Genomic DNA, 14,863 nt, shown 5'->3' with positions numbered 1-14,863 from the left:
CTTTACGGCCTGCTCAGATCCCCTTGCTAGGTTCTAGACCATTAGCACCAAGGGTAAAGACCCTGAATCTTTTTTTAATGAAAGCCAAGACCTCTCCCATCATCCCTTGACTCCAGGAACTGGGGATTTAAGAGAAACATGACATATTGCAGGACTTGGAAGAGTCAACACAATGTGTTTACCTGGTTGGCGAGTTCTGTTGGGGCTTTGGACAAAGTCTTGGAGCAAGTTAGACGGAAAGGCTTGGTAACAGAAAGATTAAAATATCGCTTGTATTGGTCTGCTTTCTGATGGCCTCACTGTACACTCTGGTTATTTCAGATTATTCCCCATTCTATATGAGTGGGATAGCTTTGGCAATGGGGTTGGGGTGTGGTATTGGAATGTCATTATTTGGCTCCATCCCTAATGCTTCATCTCTGGCAGTGGTCAACAGGCAAAGATTGTATCTGACCAGTTGTGCCCTGTTCTCCATGTGGCTGGGATGGGGCAGAGGTGGGGTGGGGTGGCGTGGGGGGCAGGGCAGGAGTCAGGATTATGCCTTTCCCATCTCAAAAGAAATTCTGATCTTTTAAATCATGTTTTCATTTGGAATTGGAACAAAATGTCAAAAATCTACCACAAAGTGAAATTTTCAAAATGTTTCACATTGGGTCAATTACAAAGTTTGGAATCACCTTCAAGCTTCTTAAACAATTAGTGTTGATGATACAAAGCACAATACATTTTGAACTGAAAGACTGAAACATGATGTTCTGAAAATGAGAAAACATTCTGCTTTGACTCTGCCAGAATGACTTCCTTTTGATGAGAGGCAAGGATTTTTGTGGGTGATATCTTTTATCGGACCAACTACATGGTTGGGATAGAGGCAGACAAGCTTTCAAATGCAATGCATTATTGCACTCGAAAGCTTGTCTAGGTCTACCCCAACCATGCAGTTGGTTCAATAAAAGCTATCAAGCAAAAAACTCCTTGCCTCTTGCCTATTTCCTGAATCATCACAGCTACAACATCACTTTCTTTGGATAATATTTTCTAAACAAATCTGGTCAAAATTAGCATACCACTGCTGCCTTCCCCCTTCTCCCCCCCAACCCCAAGATTTCAGGACACTGAAATGCCATTTTCCAAAGGAAAAATGTTTAGTTGGAAGATTTTGGTGCAGCTCTACTTGGGGTGCATTGCTATTCCTCCACACACACACAAGCATACACCATGAGGATCATCTGTCCTGAAGCAAGATATTTTACTGCTTGATCTCAGCCTGGACAGCTACAAATAAAGAGTGACTTTCCCAGTGCTTGTTCTCACTGCATAGGGAAACATTTCAGAGACACTTAACTGCAGACAAACCTGTGGGTCTATAACGAACTCTCTCTGGTGAAGGTGAAGTCACAGATGCCTCCAAGAGACCTCAGACCTAAACCTCCTTGCTTCCTTGTTTCTGTGCCCAGGGAGGGCACTATAAAGAGGGTGGTGTGTTAAGTAAACAAGAAGCAATGTGGATAAAGGTTAGACAGTGGCCATGGAGCCTTTAGTTCAACATCAACCCAGGTCTATGGTCATTAGTGCCCCAGGACCTCTAAAGCTGGTCGCACATTTTCCAACAACAGGGACTGCTGGATAAACCTGATTTGACAACACTAAAACATGACAGAAATGTGCTTTCAGCCTAATTTTCAACAGAAAACAATCAAAAAGCTTCCTTTTGACTTTTCTATGGTAGAATAAAAAGTATCTGGAAGAATGCCATTGAAATGAAGCACTTTGACTGTAAAATCATTCCGGTATCATCAAACAGAAATGTACTGGAAGTTTTTGCTTCGCAGGAAGTTTCAACACTTTGTTCTGCTCTGGGATGAAAGGAAAGTGATGTATGGACTAGGGAGGCTGACCTCCTCTTTCAGCCTAGAGAAACAAGCTGAGTCTGGCAAGGATAGCATAGGTGAGTAGTGGTTGTAAGGAGAGCTGATAAGGAAAGACCATACAAGGCTAACAGGCCACTCCTGAGCTTCTACCCCCCTTTAAAGAGAAGGACACTGCAGAGAGTGAAGTGGGTCACTCGTGGGAAGAGCAAGAGATTTCCTCCTTGGAAAGAAAATCAGGTCGTTAGTCTCGACCAAGTGCCCAGGAGGGCATGGCTCAAATGAACCGCCTCTTTGAAGGGGCTGTGTGTTGGGGTGAGAGGCACCGACAGAGCTGAGAGCTCAGGACTGGACTAGGAGGGCGATGAGATAAGGAGAGGTGCATTGGAATAGCTCAGAGCCACAGGGGAACCTCTCACAGTGCCTGCCTCCTGCCAGTGCTACCTTCCCTTCATGTACTAAGTTATTCCACTCATCCCAGCCAACCAGTCAGACCATGCAGGGTGAGGTGGAGCACAGCTGGGGGGCAGCGGAGGGTGAGCGGGGAAAGAGAGAGAGACAGAGAGACTATTAAGTAACAACAATTGCATTTTTATGATTGACTATCAGAATAACCCACAGTCTCTGGCCATGCCCAAGGGACATAAATAACTTAAACACGATAGAAGTGAGGGTAAATAATGAGAATTTCATGATTATTACCAGCATCTGTCTTCTGCGGCCTGTATGGCCGGGCTGAGCGCTAATGGCATTTGACAAAGAAAATAAGGTGCCCTGTCAGAGTGTGGCCTGGAAAATAAATAAATAATGGCAGGAGACGATTAATGCTTTGTCTGTTAAGGCACCGGGAAAATTAGTTAAGGGAATAGGGCTCATATATTGTCTAGTTAAACATAAACCATCTCTATAAGAGCTGGGCTTCTATTGAGCTGTACGATTCGGCCTGGTTTAAATTTCTTTGACAGCTCCGTGCTCTGGCTTTGCTCTCCACCTCCCAGGCTTTCTTCCTTTGCCTGTCCTTGGACTGCGGGTAACCTCAAACGGGGACCGCGGCGTGCGTCTTAGCAGAGCTTGTCGGAACATGAAGGATATTCTGGCCTGGGGTGACTGTCAGGAGGAATAGCTGTTCTGGGCTAACTCCATGCACAGGCAAGCCCTTAAGCGTTGGTTAGGGTGCTAGGCTGGGACTCAGGAGGCCCAGTTCTGCCACAGACTTGCTGTGTGCCCTTGGGCAAGTGGTAGCACAACAGGGGAGGGGACCAGCCTCAGGTGTGGACTATGATGGGGCACCAGAAGTCCTTACCATGGTAGGGGCAGCCATCTGGCTATAGGAGATGGGCAGCATAGCACTGCATCTGGGGGATGAGGGGAGTGGGGGACAAGTGGAATGATGCTCCCCTTCTCCCAGGATCTTTCCTCACAGTAGGTGCTGTCCTGTGCTTAGTAGTATATCTGGGGTGGGGGGAGTAAATGGGGCCTGGGGGGTGGGGGCGGGGTGTCCCAGGGAGCTGGCACCATGGGTTGCTGCTGCCCAGCTCTGCCACTGATGCCCTCCCTCCCCCCTAGTGCTGAATGAGCTTGCTATAGCTCTGTGGGCAAGTGACCTAGACTCTTTGGTCCCATCTTTATAAAGGGGATAACCACCCTGCCCCCACTTCACACAGGACTGTAAGGATAAATACATGCAGCTCTGAAAGATAAAGAAATGCCTGCCCATACCCCTGTCCCCAGCCTCAGAGCTGCATGTGTCATTTGCCTGTACAATGTACCCCCCACCCCACTGCCAATGGCATGTGCCTTTGTCCTGCAGGTGCGTGTGGACATGCCCAGATAACTAGCCCTCATGGACATCTCTGCAAACCTCTACAGAGAACGCCCAGTAGTAGGAGACTCACTGGAGTCTGTGGGGTTGAGTTGGGCTAACGAGCCCCCATGAAGCAGCCACCACAACCATTGCTTGCTTCATTCTAAATTATGGGAAGGCTCAATGGGCTGCCAGCCTGACCTGCCTGCTGCTACCCAAGGAGGTGCCCTGCACTCAGGGCTGCACAGTCCAGCAGGCAGATACTGCTGCTCCTACATACTGGTTGGACATCTCTCTCCTCCCTTCCAGATCCAGAAAACTTATTTACAGGGATAAATGCAAACTGTAGGAGTCTCCACCCCCATCCCCAGAGAGTGCACAGCCTGTGACTGCATGTCCAAACTCACCCCATCGGAGGGTTGTCTTTGCCAGGAGCTGAAAAGCAATAATACTACAAGGGGCTCTACCCATGCTTCCTCCCTGAGCTCAGCTATGCCTTGCTCTCCCTAGAGGACCTTCTGCATCCTAGTTCCCTAGTCCCTCTGGCACACTGATACCCCTTCCTTCCCAGTGATAGTCAGGTTGGAGCAATCTAGTGCTGCCTTCTGTCATGACCAAGCACTGACGGTACTTAGTCTTCACTCCAGATCCTTGGGGGTTTCAGTAGAAAAGTCCTGCATTCTTAGACAGAGATTTAGAGCCTGCTACCCAAAATAACATGTGTCAACCTGCCTGGCAGGGATAAGCAGCATAAATCCTCATTTTTCAAGGCAGCCCTGCCCTTGTCTCCACAGTGCTATGGAGAAATTTGCCCCCTGTATGCACTATAGTGGGCTAGGGGCCATCAAACAGGGTTTTAAAACATCACCTCCCTCTGAAGCATTGAACACAAAGGCCAGTGATGTGACCTGGACAGGCCAGGGGCTAGATCTGAAGACCAAAGATTCTGATCCAGCAGGGCTAGAGGCAGGCTCTTAGGCTAAAGGGACCAAAGGCTGTTTTTCCTGTAACACAGTACAATGCCCTTGGGGGCAGAGAGAAGGCAGGGCTTGATTTGAATGGATACAAAGGGGATTTCTGATTGAGGCGGCTGGGCACTGACAGACCCTGGGGTATCCTTAGGTGCCCATAATAGACTCCAAGCCTTCACCAGGCCTTAAATCCCTTAGTAGATGTGGAATGGACAGCAATGTGGCCTGGACCTCTGATCTTTCCTCCACCAGTCCTTGCACCACTGGTGGAGGAAGGACCGGAGGCATCTGTTCCACAGGAGGAAAGGAGGCAAGCTCCTGTCCAGAAGAGGAGATGTAGGGTAGTGATAGTGGGAGACTCACTCCTGATGGGGACAGAGGGTGCCATTTGCCAGCCGGATCCCTTCACATGGGAGGTCTGCTGCCTTCCAGGGACCTGTATCCAGGATGTAATGGAGAGAATTACAAAATTCATCCGGCACTCTGATCACTACCCCATGCTGCTCATCCATGTGGGCATGAATGACACGGCCAAGAACAACCTTGGGTGGGTAATGAGTGACTACTGGGGGCTGGGGGTGCAGGTGGTTTTCTTTTCCATCCTCCCAGTCTGCGGCCAGGGTCTCTGGAGGGACAGTTGTATTAAGGAGGTCAACTGGAGGCTCAGGAGATGGTGCCACAGTGAGGGTTTTGGATTTTATGATCATGGAATAAGGGCTTGTTGGGAAGAGATAGCATTTACCTCACACCAAGGGGGAAGAAACAGTTTTCTTCCAGGATGGGTGACTTTCTGGAGAGGGCTTTACACTAGGTGCATCAGTGAATGGGTGTGCAGAAGCGAATGCAAGCTGGGGGACAGCCAAGCAGGAAGGATGTAGAGTGTGGTCAGGGAGGTGTCGAGAGGCAGGAATGATGTCGGGGTGGCGGGGAACTGGGGGACTTAAGTGTCTGTACACAAACGCTAGGAGTATGGGGAATAAGCAGGAGGAACTGGCACCTCTGCTAGCAAACAGGAAATATAATCTCATTGGAATAATGAAGACCCGGTGGGACACCTCACATTACTGGGCTGTATGCATAGAGGGCTACAGGCTGCACAGAAGGGATTGGGTAGGGAAGAAGGGAGGAGGTGTAGCTCTCTATGTAAAGGAGCGATATGCCTCCTTGAAGATCCACATTGGTTTAACAGAAGGGCAACCTGAGACCTTGTGGGTTAAGGTTTGGAGGGGCAAGGGGGCGAGGAGAAGGGGACTTGATGGTAGGCATCTACTACAGACTGCCACACCAGGAAAAGGAGCTGGATCTTGAATTTTCCAGAGAACTGATGGAGGCTGCATGTTCAAGGGACATGGCTGTCATGGGTGACCTCAATTACCCTGATGCATCTGCTGGGAGGAGCACTTGGCCAGATCTGACTGGTCATGTAGGTTTTTGACCTGCATGGAAGAAGTTTATTTAGCACAGGAGGTGAACGGGCCAACCAGGGGGAAGACTCTGTTGGATTTGGTTCTAGCCAAACGAGATGACCTAGTGGGAGATCTGAGGATTGAAGATAATCTGGAAGATAGTGATCATGAGATGACAGAATTCACTATCCATCGTAGGGCAGGGAAGTCAGCCAGTAGCGCAGAGGTCTTGACTTCAGGAAGGCTGACTTCAATGAGTTTAGGAAAATAGTGGGAGAGACCCTATGGGAAGAGGGACTAGAAGGGAAGGAAGTTCAGGAAGTGGTCGTTCCTCAAAGGAACGATCCTCAGAATGCAGAAAAGGTCCATTCCTGTATGTAGGAAAGGTGGTAAAGGGGCTGGGAAGCCCCCTTGGCTTACCAGAGGAGTCAAAGAGTGCTTAAAAAAGAAAAAGGAGGCTTACAGACAGTGAAAACAAGGGGTAGTCACCAAGGAGGAATACAAAATTATAGCCTGTATTTGTAGGGAGAGGATAAGGAAGGCAAGGGTGGTGAGCAAGATCAGGCTGGTGACTGAAATCAAGGACAATAAGTCCTTCTTTAGGTATACAGGGAGCAGGAGGAAGACCATTGGAAACGTGGGGCCCTTGCAGAATGGGACAGGACAGCTGATAACAGACAATCAGTAGAAAGCTGAACTCTTTAATGAATACTTTGCATTGGTGTTCCTGCATATAAATGGTGGACACCCACCTGGTCAGATATTGGATGGATGCAGGAGGGGTGATTGCCAACCAATGGTCAATGCTGAACTGGTGAGGAAGCACAGAGAGTGGCTGAATGTCTGCAAGTTGGCAGGACCTGAGAGTGCGGAGGGAATTGGCTGGAGTCATTGTGGGACTATTGGAAAAGGTATCTGAAGACTTGTGGTGCTTGGGAGAGGTCCTGGATGACTGGAAAAGGGCCAATGTGGTGCCAGTCTTTAAGAAGGGAAGGGGGGAGGATCCAGGAAATTACACCCGGTCAGTTTGACTTTGATACCCGGTAACATTTTGGGAAAAAATATCATGAAATCCATTTGTGAGAGACTAGCAGAAGGCTTGATGCTGAAGGATAGCCAACACAGTTTTGTTGCAGGCCAGTCGTGTCTGACCAACCTTGTCTCCTTCTATGATCGAGTAATGAACCACTTAGATGTGGGAGATGCGGTTCATGTCATATACTTGGATTTTAAAAAGACCTTTGGTGATGCTCTTATATAAAAATTGGGGAATTGTGGGCTGGCAGAGTCCATGATCAGGTGGGTTGGGAACTGGCTAAAGGGTCAAATCCAGAGATTGCTAGTGGACAGGTCTGCATTGTCTTGGCGGGTGGTGGCCATTGGTGTCCTGCAGGGTTTGGTTCTTGGCCCCGTGCTGTTCAACATCTTTAACAATGATTTAGATGAGGATGTGGAAAACACACTGGCCAAGTTTGTGGACGATACTAAGTTATGGGGAAAAGTGGTCATGCTAGGAGATAGGATTTGGATCCAAGTGGACCCGGACAAGCTGGAAAGGTGGGTGGAGTTCAAGATGCAATTTAATAAGGATAAATGCAGAGTGCTTTATCTGGGGAGAAGTAACCAGCGACATGTATATAGCTTAGAAGGAGATGTTCTGGTCAGCATGATGGCTGAAAGGGACCTCGGGGTTATGACTGATCACAGGATGAACATGAGCCGCTAGTGAAAAGCTGTAGTCAACACAGCTAATAGTATACTGGGATGCATTAGCTGATGCATTGTGAGCAGGGCTAAGGAAGTGATACTTCCTCTCTACTCGGTGTTGGTGAGATCCCAGCTGGTGTACTGTGCCCAGTTCTGGGCGCCGCACTTCAAAAAAGATGTGGAGAATCTTGAAAGGGTCCAGAGAAGGGCCACAAGAATGATTAAGGGCCTGGAGAACAACCCTTACGCGGAAAGACTAAGGCATCTGGGACTGTTTAGCCTGGGGAAGAGAAGACTGAGGGGGACTTGGTGGCCATCTATAAGTATGTAAGGGGTGAATATCGGGAGCTGGGAGAAAAACTGTTCGCTAGGGTGCCCCACGGGAGGACAAGGAACAATGGCCATAAAGTGTTAGAGGTTGGTTTCAAGTTGGATGTAAGGAAGAACTTCTTTACCATAAGGGTGACCAAAATTTGGAACAGACTTCCCAAGGAGGTGGTACAGTCCCTAACCGTGGAAGTCTTCAAGAGGAGACTGGACAGACACCTTGCTGGGATCATTTGATCTCGGCAGTATTCCTGCCCAGAGCAGGGGGGCTGGACTTGATGATCTTTCAAGGTCCCTTCCAGCCCTTAATTTCTATGGCTCTATGATTCCATGGACCCTAACCCTTCAATCCTAATCTGGCACATCTAGCACTGAGGCTGAATGCTTTGCCAGGCTAGGCCACAAGCACACTCCGTCCAGGAAACATTGTGAGTCCTTTGGTTAAAGAGGCTGCCAGCGTGCTCTGGAGAGAGCTGTGTTGGGAGGTGGCAGGAGGATGGGCTAGGAGAGGGTTTGGGGATGCAGATCCAGGAGGGGGAGTCTGAAGGGGGTGGCCTCAACACCAGCCAGGTTCCTTCTGCACTGTGCTGTGTTCTGGAGCCCAGTGGAAGCAGCTAGCTTGCACTCTCCTTCCTATTGATTTTTAATCCCTCACCAATTACATTCTGTAAGTGGGTAATTTATTTCCTGGGTCCCTCTGGGATGCGCCAGAGGTTGCGCTTGCACCAGCTGAGTCGTGTTTAATAACTGCATCTCACTTTGAATACAGTTATACACCCTGCTATAGAGACTGATCACACACCCCTGACATACCAGGGATGCCTGGTCTGGCTGGAAATACTGGTACTCTCCCACTTGCCCACCTCAGTGTCTCCTCCTCTGAGGTGCAGGTTCCCTCCCCTTCATAGGGGAAGGCAGGATCACCAGTGTCCATCTGAGGCGCAGATGCCTTGTTTGAGAGGAGGCAGGGACAAAGCTGACATTTGTCTTGTCCTGGCTCTTGCTAATGCTGCAGCACCCTGAGCTAGGGGAGTGGGCTGTCCTCTCGCAGGCTGTACAGTGCTAAGAACAACAGGGCCCTGGCTGGGGTGGGCCTTCCAGGCAAGACTGCAAAAGTACAGATGGAGAAACCAAGGTATGGCCCAGAGAAGAGGACAGCAGTGGCAAATGGGAATCTTGTGGCTTCCTGACCCCTGGTGCAGAGCCTTACTAGCCAGAGCCTTCTTCCTCCCAAGGCCAGGACAAAGCCTCGTCTCTCTTCCAAGGTCTCACTCTCTGCTCTCATAGCCCCATTTCACACAGCACTAATCCTACATCACCAGAATGGTGCCTGCTGTCTAGCAGCTAGAGCAGAGGATCAGAGATGTGGCCCCAAGCAAACTCCAGAACCCCATGATCTCTGAGCACCCGCATACACCCCTACTTTAACTACTTCACCGCGGTACTGGGGCCAGAGTGCGCTTGGAGCTAACGGCCAGCGCTAGTTTCCCTGCCTCATGCTGCCGCAGAGCCCTCCCGATGGCATCGGAATAGGTAATGCCTGGCCTTAAATTAGCTCCCGGCTTTTATTTTTAAACTCCGCTCTGGTGCGATCGCTAAATATGCTCCTTTCACAAGCTGCGTATGGCCGTAAATTTAAATCCGTACTATTACAGGCCTCTATCCTAGTTATAAATTAAGCTGGTGGCATGTGGAGTGTGTGTTGTGCTGTGCGTTCAGTTAGAGGACAGTCTCCTCCTGCATTATAAATAGCACCATGACTTGGCCTGGGGATCACTGCTCAGGAGGGGAGGAACGAGACATCCACAGTACTTCGCTTCTGATCCTTTTCTCAGCCTGTTTCCCACTGGTCATGTGGGAAGACAACAGTGTCACCAGCCCCTTGTCACCTGGCACTGCAGAAGGGCAAGCAAGGGATAAGGCTCAGCTCCATCTTTGCCAAATGCACAGCCCCTGACAACTGCACTAAGGGAGAATCCCCTTCTGTTGTCTGCAGCATGGGGTATATGTCACTGCAGAGCTGGATGGTAAATGGAAAACAGCATTTCCCCTCAATGCATTCCAGTGGGAATGTCCCAAGTGGCTTGAAGCATGAGTGAATGTGTATCCAGCTGCAGGCTGTGGGGGTTTGGTTGGGAGAGGGTACCAAATGAGAAGCCTGGGTCCTGCCAGCTTTACTAGCTATGAGTCTGCCTTCCTCTCCAATGGCCCACAGAACTGGGGCCTTCTGAACTAACACTGAGTGCTGCTGGGTGGGGCAGACTGGTTTCATCAGCAGTGAACCCCACCTGGTCTTTCAGGTGACCAGCCCTCAGAGACACTATCTAGCCAATTTCATGCCTATTTTAATTTCCGTTTTAGTGTGACCACAGACCCGGGACAGCTGGAAAGGCAAACCCAACAGCCTGGGGTGGGCACAGGAGAACCAAGTGGCTGTGCTCACGTGGCAGTCAGCATGGGCTAGTGAACACAGCACTGGTGCAGAGGACAGAAGACCTGGTTGCTACTGCAGTCTCTGTCCCTGACCAGCTGGGGGTCCTCATCACCGCTGGGGGCTCTAGCCCTAGCTCTATCAAAAGAGGTCTGGGAATGTGGTGTGGAGGTGCCGCCTGTTCTCCAAGGAAGGAGCTGTTGACTATCATTTGCCAGTACAGCACCTACTGCACAGCGAGGGCCTCATTTAGGATGCAGCTGCTAGGTGCCAGTGTAGTACAGGCAACAGCTGCTGGGATTAGAGATTCCTAGGTCATATCGCCGCAAGGGAACTTTGGGATCATCTACTCTGACTTTAACAGGGAAGTGAAACTTGACAAGGCCACAGAGCCTAGTGTAGTGGGGCAGTACTTTCATGAAAGGGGCTTTTGCCTTGAAACATATGAAAGGCCAAATTTCTGTATATTCTGGTGCAAGCAGCTCATTTGCAGTTCCTGAAACCAAAGCAAAATGCCTAGGGATGGAGGATTCACTCAAAAGTATCTACCTTGGATGTTTGCATTTCCATATGAGCAGGCAAAGTTTTCTATGACATCTGATCATTTTTGCAAAACCCCAAAGAAATGCAAAACTTCAAACACTGCGGTTTTCTAATTTAGTCACCAATGTTGTCCATGCACAGCAAAACGCTGCAAAACAAAGAAATAGCCCCTGCAGCCATGTTATTTGTTATATTGCTTTTCCTCCAAGAATCAAACTCAAGGGAAGACATTTTATTTTAAATTCAATTGGCCAAATGCTAAGCCCCAGTCTGCCTGCTTTGGGATTTCCCGTAGAATAAGTGAACTGGGTGCCAGGAAATCCAGATGAATAAATAGAAGTTAAGCAAACACATAAGCCTTGTAACATCAGCAGCATCAGAGCACTTCTTGCAGAACTGTAAAGGGCTTGAATGAGACATACTGTATGAGGACAGTACATAAACACTCTAATATCTTCTTATGAGAGTGGTTCCTATTCCCAAACCTGACTGGGAGCTCACCCTGCCGTTCCAGTCCTCGTGTTCCATACGCAGCTCTGCCAAATCCCCCTAGCTTCTATCCACAGCCCCAGTCTGAATGGTCCCACTACTGAAATACCAGTGCTCCATCAGTCTTGACCACCACCTCCTCTCATCTACAATACATGTCGCATAGCTTCTAAGGGCCAATTGTGATCTAGGCCGCATTGTGGTGTGTGCTGTGTATGGTGCACACAACAAAACAGCACCCATGAGCAGACTGTCAGAGTTGGCCTGAGGATGACAACTCCATTTTCCAACAAATCATGAGCTTTCATTCAGCACTGGAACAAAAAACAAAGCTTTCCAAGTGTTTTTGTGAAATGGAATAATGTTAAAATGTTCCTTTTCTGCTAAAAAAAAGTCAACTTTTCAATTCTGTGCACTCTCTCTCACACAAGTGACCAGACGGCCCTCGATCTCAGAAACCTTCCTGGCAAAACCTTGTCAAAACTCCTGAGCCTCCATGAAATATTTCACTTCTGACAGAAAAACCCAGCACATTTCAAGAACATACATTTGGCCAGCTCTACTTACAATGGATGTACACAGTTAGAGACAACAACTAGCAAGAGCCTAGTAGGACAAAGTGGTCCCTGAACAATGGACAGTATCTATGTACTGGGAAATAAACGGGCCTTATATCAAATCTGAGAGGCAAAATCAGTTCCTACTGCCCCTGCTCAGTGTATCCCTCCTCACCCAGGTGTTTTCACCCACTCTCACTGATGGAACATCCAACTTCTGATTTTGCCCCAGCAGTCCTTTGTTGAGCAGCTGCAGACATCACAACCTTACAAAGCAGCCTGCTGCTTAAGGAGCATCAGTGATGTGCAGCCTGGTGCAGCTTGTTTACTTACATGACATATAGCAGTCCTTGAACAGAGCTGATCCTAAACGGTGAGTACAATCTATTGCCTTTCTTAGGAACTTTATCTCAAACACCAAAATCTGGTTTCCCAGAGTACAATTCTGCCTCAAGAATCAGAAAAATCAAGCTAAATGGCAAACTCTCCTGCTACTTGCTCCAGTTCCTCCCAAAAAGACAGCATCGCAAAACTACCAACAGGACAATGGTTCTTCCAAGATGGAACAATTCACAAATAGAAACTGGGGGTTCTGCATGGCAGGGGATGCCTACCTCTGCCATACTGTGTCAGATGGTCTTCCAACTTCCTGATCCCTGGTGTAGAGCTCTACTAGCTAGATCCCTTTTCCTCCCAAGGCCTTATTCTCTGTTCTCTTAGGCCAGTTGCAAGCAGGACACTGTGGAGACAGTGTGTCATGCCTGGATCATCCCTAAGCATGCCCTACTCACACACTCTAAACTGTCGGTCCAGGGCTGTTCCCAGTGGCTGCTCTTGAGACTCGGCATGGTTAAGAGCAGCCACTGGGGACGAGCCTGGCGCAGCCTTCCAGATACATTTCTGGGGTCAGAGTATGTCAGCAGAAGAGGGTGCACAGGGCCTACTCAGGACTGGCCTCAAGGGGATACACAGTGCAAACATGCTGTTAGCATCATGTGAAAACATATGTGCACCCTTCACGAGGTGTGGTACCCATGTGCTAGAGTATGTTTACATGTGGGTTAGTGTAGTGCCTTTGTTCATGACCTGTGTGTGCAGTGGTGCTTAATATATTCACCATGTGCATGCCAAAGGCATGCATAAAATATGTGTGTGTATATGTATTGCTTATTGTCCATAATACGTATATGTGCAAGTGTCAGTGTAACTCTCAGATGTTCCTCATTAGAAAGATGCCACTCACTCGTTTATGGGATTTTGCATTTGCTCTTGTAATTCATTGCCATTGGGAATGTGGAGCTGTGCGGATGAGCTGATGCAGTTCATTATCTGTGCTACAGAATCCAATTTGGGAGCTCTAAAACTTCTGCTTCTGGGGCTGCTGTCTCACCCTGTACACACTGCCTCCTCAGTCTGATACACGTGTAGGCATGCGTGCATTCATGCAGCACATGTGTGATACACATACCTCTGTAGAGCATGGTATGTACTGGTCTGTCCAGCACGTGGATGCAAGGTCCATGGGTATCTTGGTATCTAGTAGGCTGCGTGAAACAGCACCATTTCGTTTCAATTTCCGTTTCGATGGGACAGCGTTTCAAGTTTCATTTTGTTTCGAAAGCACTGTTCCATTTTGTTTCGTAGAAAATATTTTGCAGTTTCTAAGCTGTTTCAACGTTTCACCCATAGACTATAATGGGGAAGCACGAAACTGCCTATAATTTTGTCATTTCTTGTCTGATTCAGATGAAACTTGCAGGGATGGTAGCCCCTTCTGAGGCCATGAAGTGTGTCAAGTGTCAAGGAGATAGGTGCAGGGGTTTCTGGGAAACTGCACCTTAAGCTGCTGACAAGCAAAACTTGTGTCACATGTGTATGTTAGGGCACAGCATGGTGAAAACTGCAGGAATGCTAGGCCCTGCTGAGGCCATGAAACCTAGTAGGTTTCAAAGAGATAGGTGCACAGGTTTCTGGGAAACTGCACCTCAGGCTCCTGACAAACAAAACTCATGACTTGGGTAACACTGTGTGTGTTAAGATGCACTCTCACTGGTGCTGGGGCCTCTGCATGACATGATAGTGTGCCCCAATGAGGTCTCCTCCTCCCCTTCAGCCTCAGTTCGGTCCACTACTTTAAATGACAACAGGTAAAATAATAACTTAGTGAGCAGCTGCAGAGTAGTACCAGTAGCATCTCAGGCAGCCAAACTGTCACAGCCTAGAGCCTTTCTCTCCTCTCCTGCAGGAGCTTCTCCTCCAGCAGCTGCCAGAGAACTCTCCCTGCCAGCCCTGGGACTTAGTTGTGCCCAGGGCCCTGCATCCTTCTGGTCAGGTGCTAGTGGTGTTGGTCTAAGGACATGGTACTCGCAGACAAGGTCCTTTGGGCCAATCTAATCTGGAATCTTTTAGCAGACCAATTGAATAGTTAGAGAAATATATCTTAGCAAGCTTTTGGGTTGAAAAGCCCTTCGTTAGGCTGAGGAAGCACCTGCAGTTGGTCTGTGTGTGTTTGTAAATTCGAACAAGCACTGAACCTCACTAACCTCATCACCAGAAGCCAACTTCCTACAGCCCAAAACACACGGAATGGATCAAGGCCATGCCATGGCAAGACATGCAAAACCTACCAACACTAACTCCAGTATGGAGATATCTTCACAATACAATACATACACTTAGTGCCCTGATGGAAAATATGTGGAGACACCAAGCAACAACTGCGTACCAGAATGAGTGCACGCTGAAAATCTATCAAAGACA

General features: G+C 48.5%; 1 protein-coding gene across 6 annotated transcripts in view; it reads right to left on the bottom strand.

Moving 5' to 3' along the window:
* CELF6 (CUGBP Elav-like family member 6) overlaps positions 1-14,863 on the bottom strand; it is a 208,737-nt gene that overhangs the window by 61,698 nt on the left and 132,176 nt on the right. The gene's annotated exons all lie outside the window — the stretch shown is intronic.

Source organism: Alligator mississippiensis, chromosome 11, assembly GCF_030867095.1.
Source record: "Alligator mississippiensis isolate rAllMis1 chromosome 11, rAllMis1, whole genome shotgun sequence".
Lineage (NCBI taxonomy): Eukaryota > Metazoa > Chordata > Crocodylia > Alligatoridae > Alligator > Alligator mississippiensis.
The sequence above is the reverse complement of the archived record's forward strand: the minus strand, read 5'-3'. Positions and strand labels throughout refer to the sequence as shown.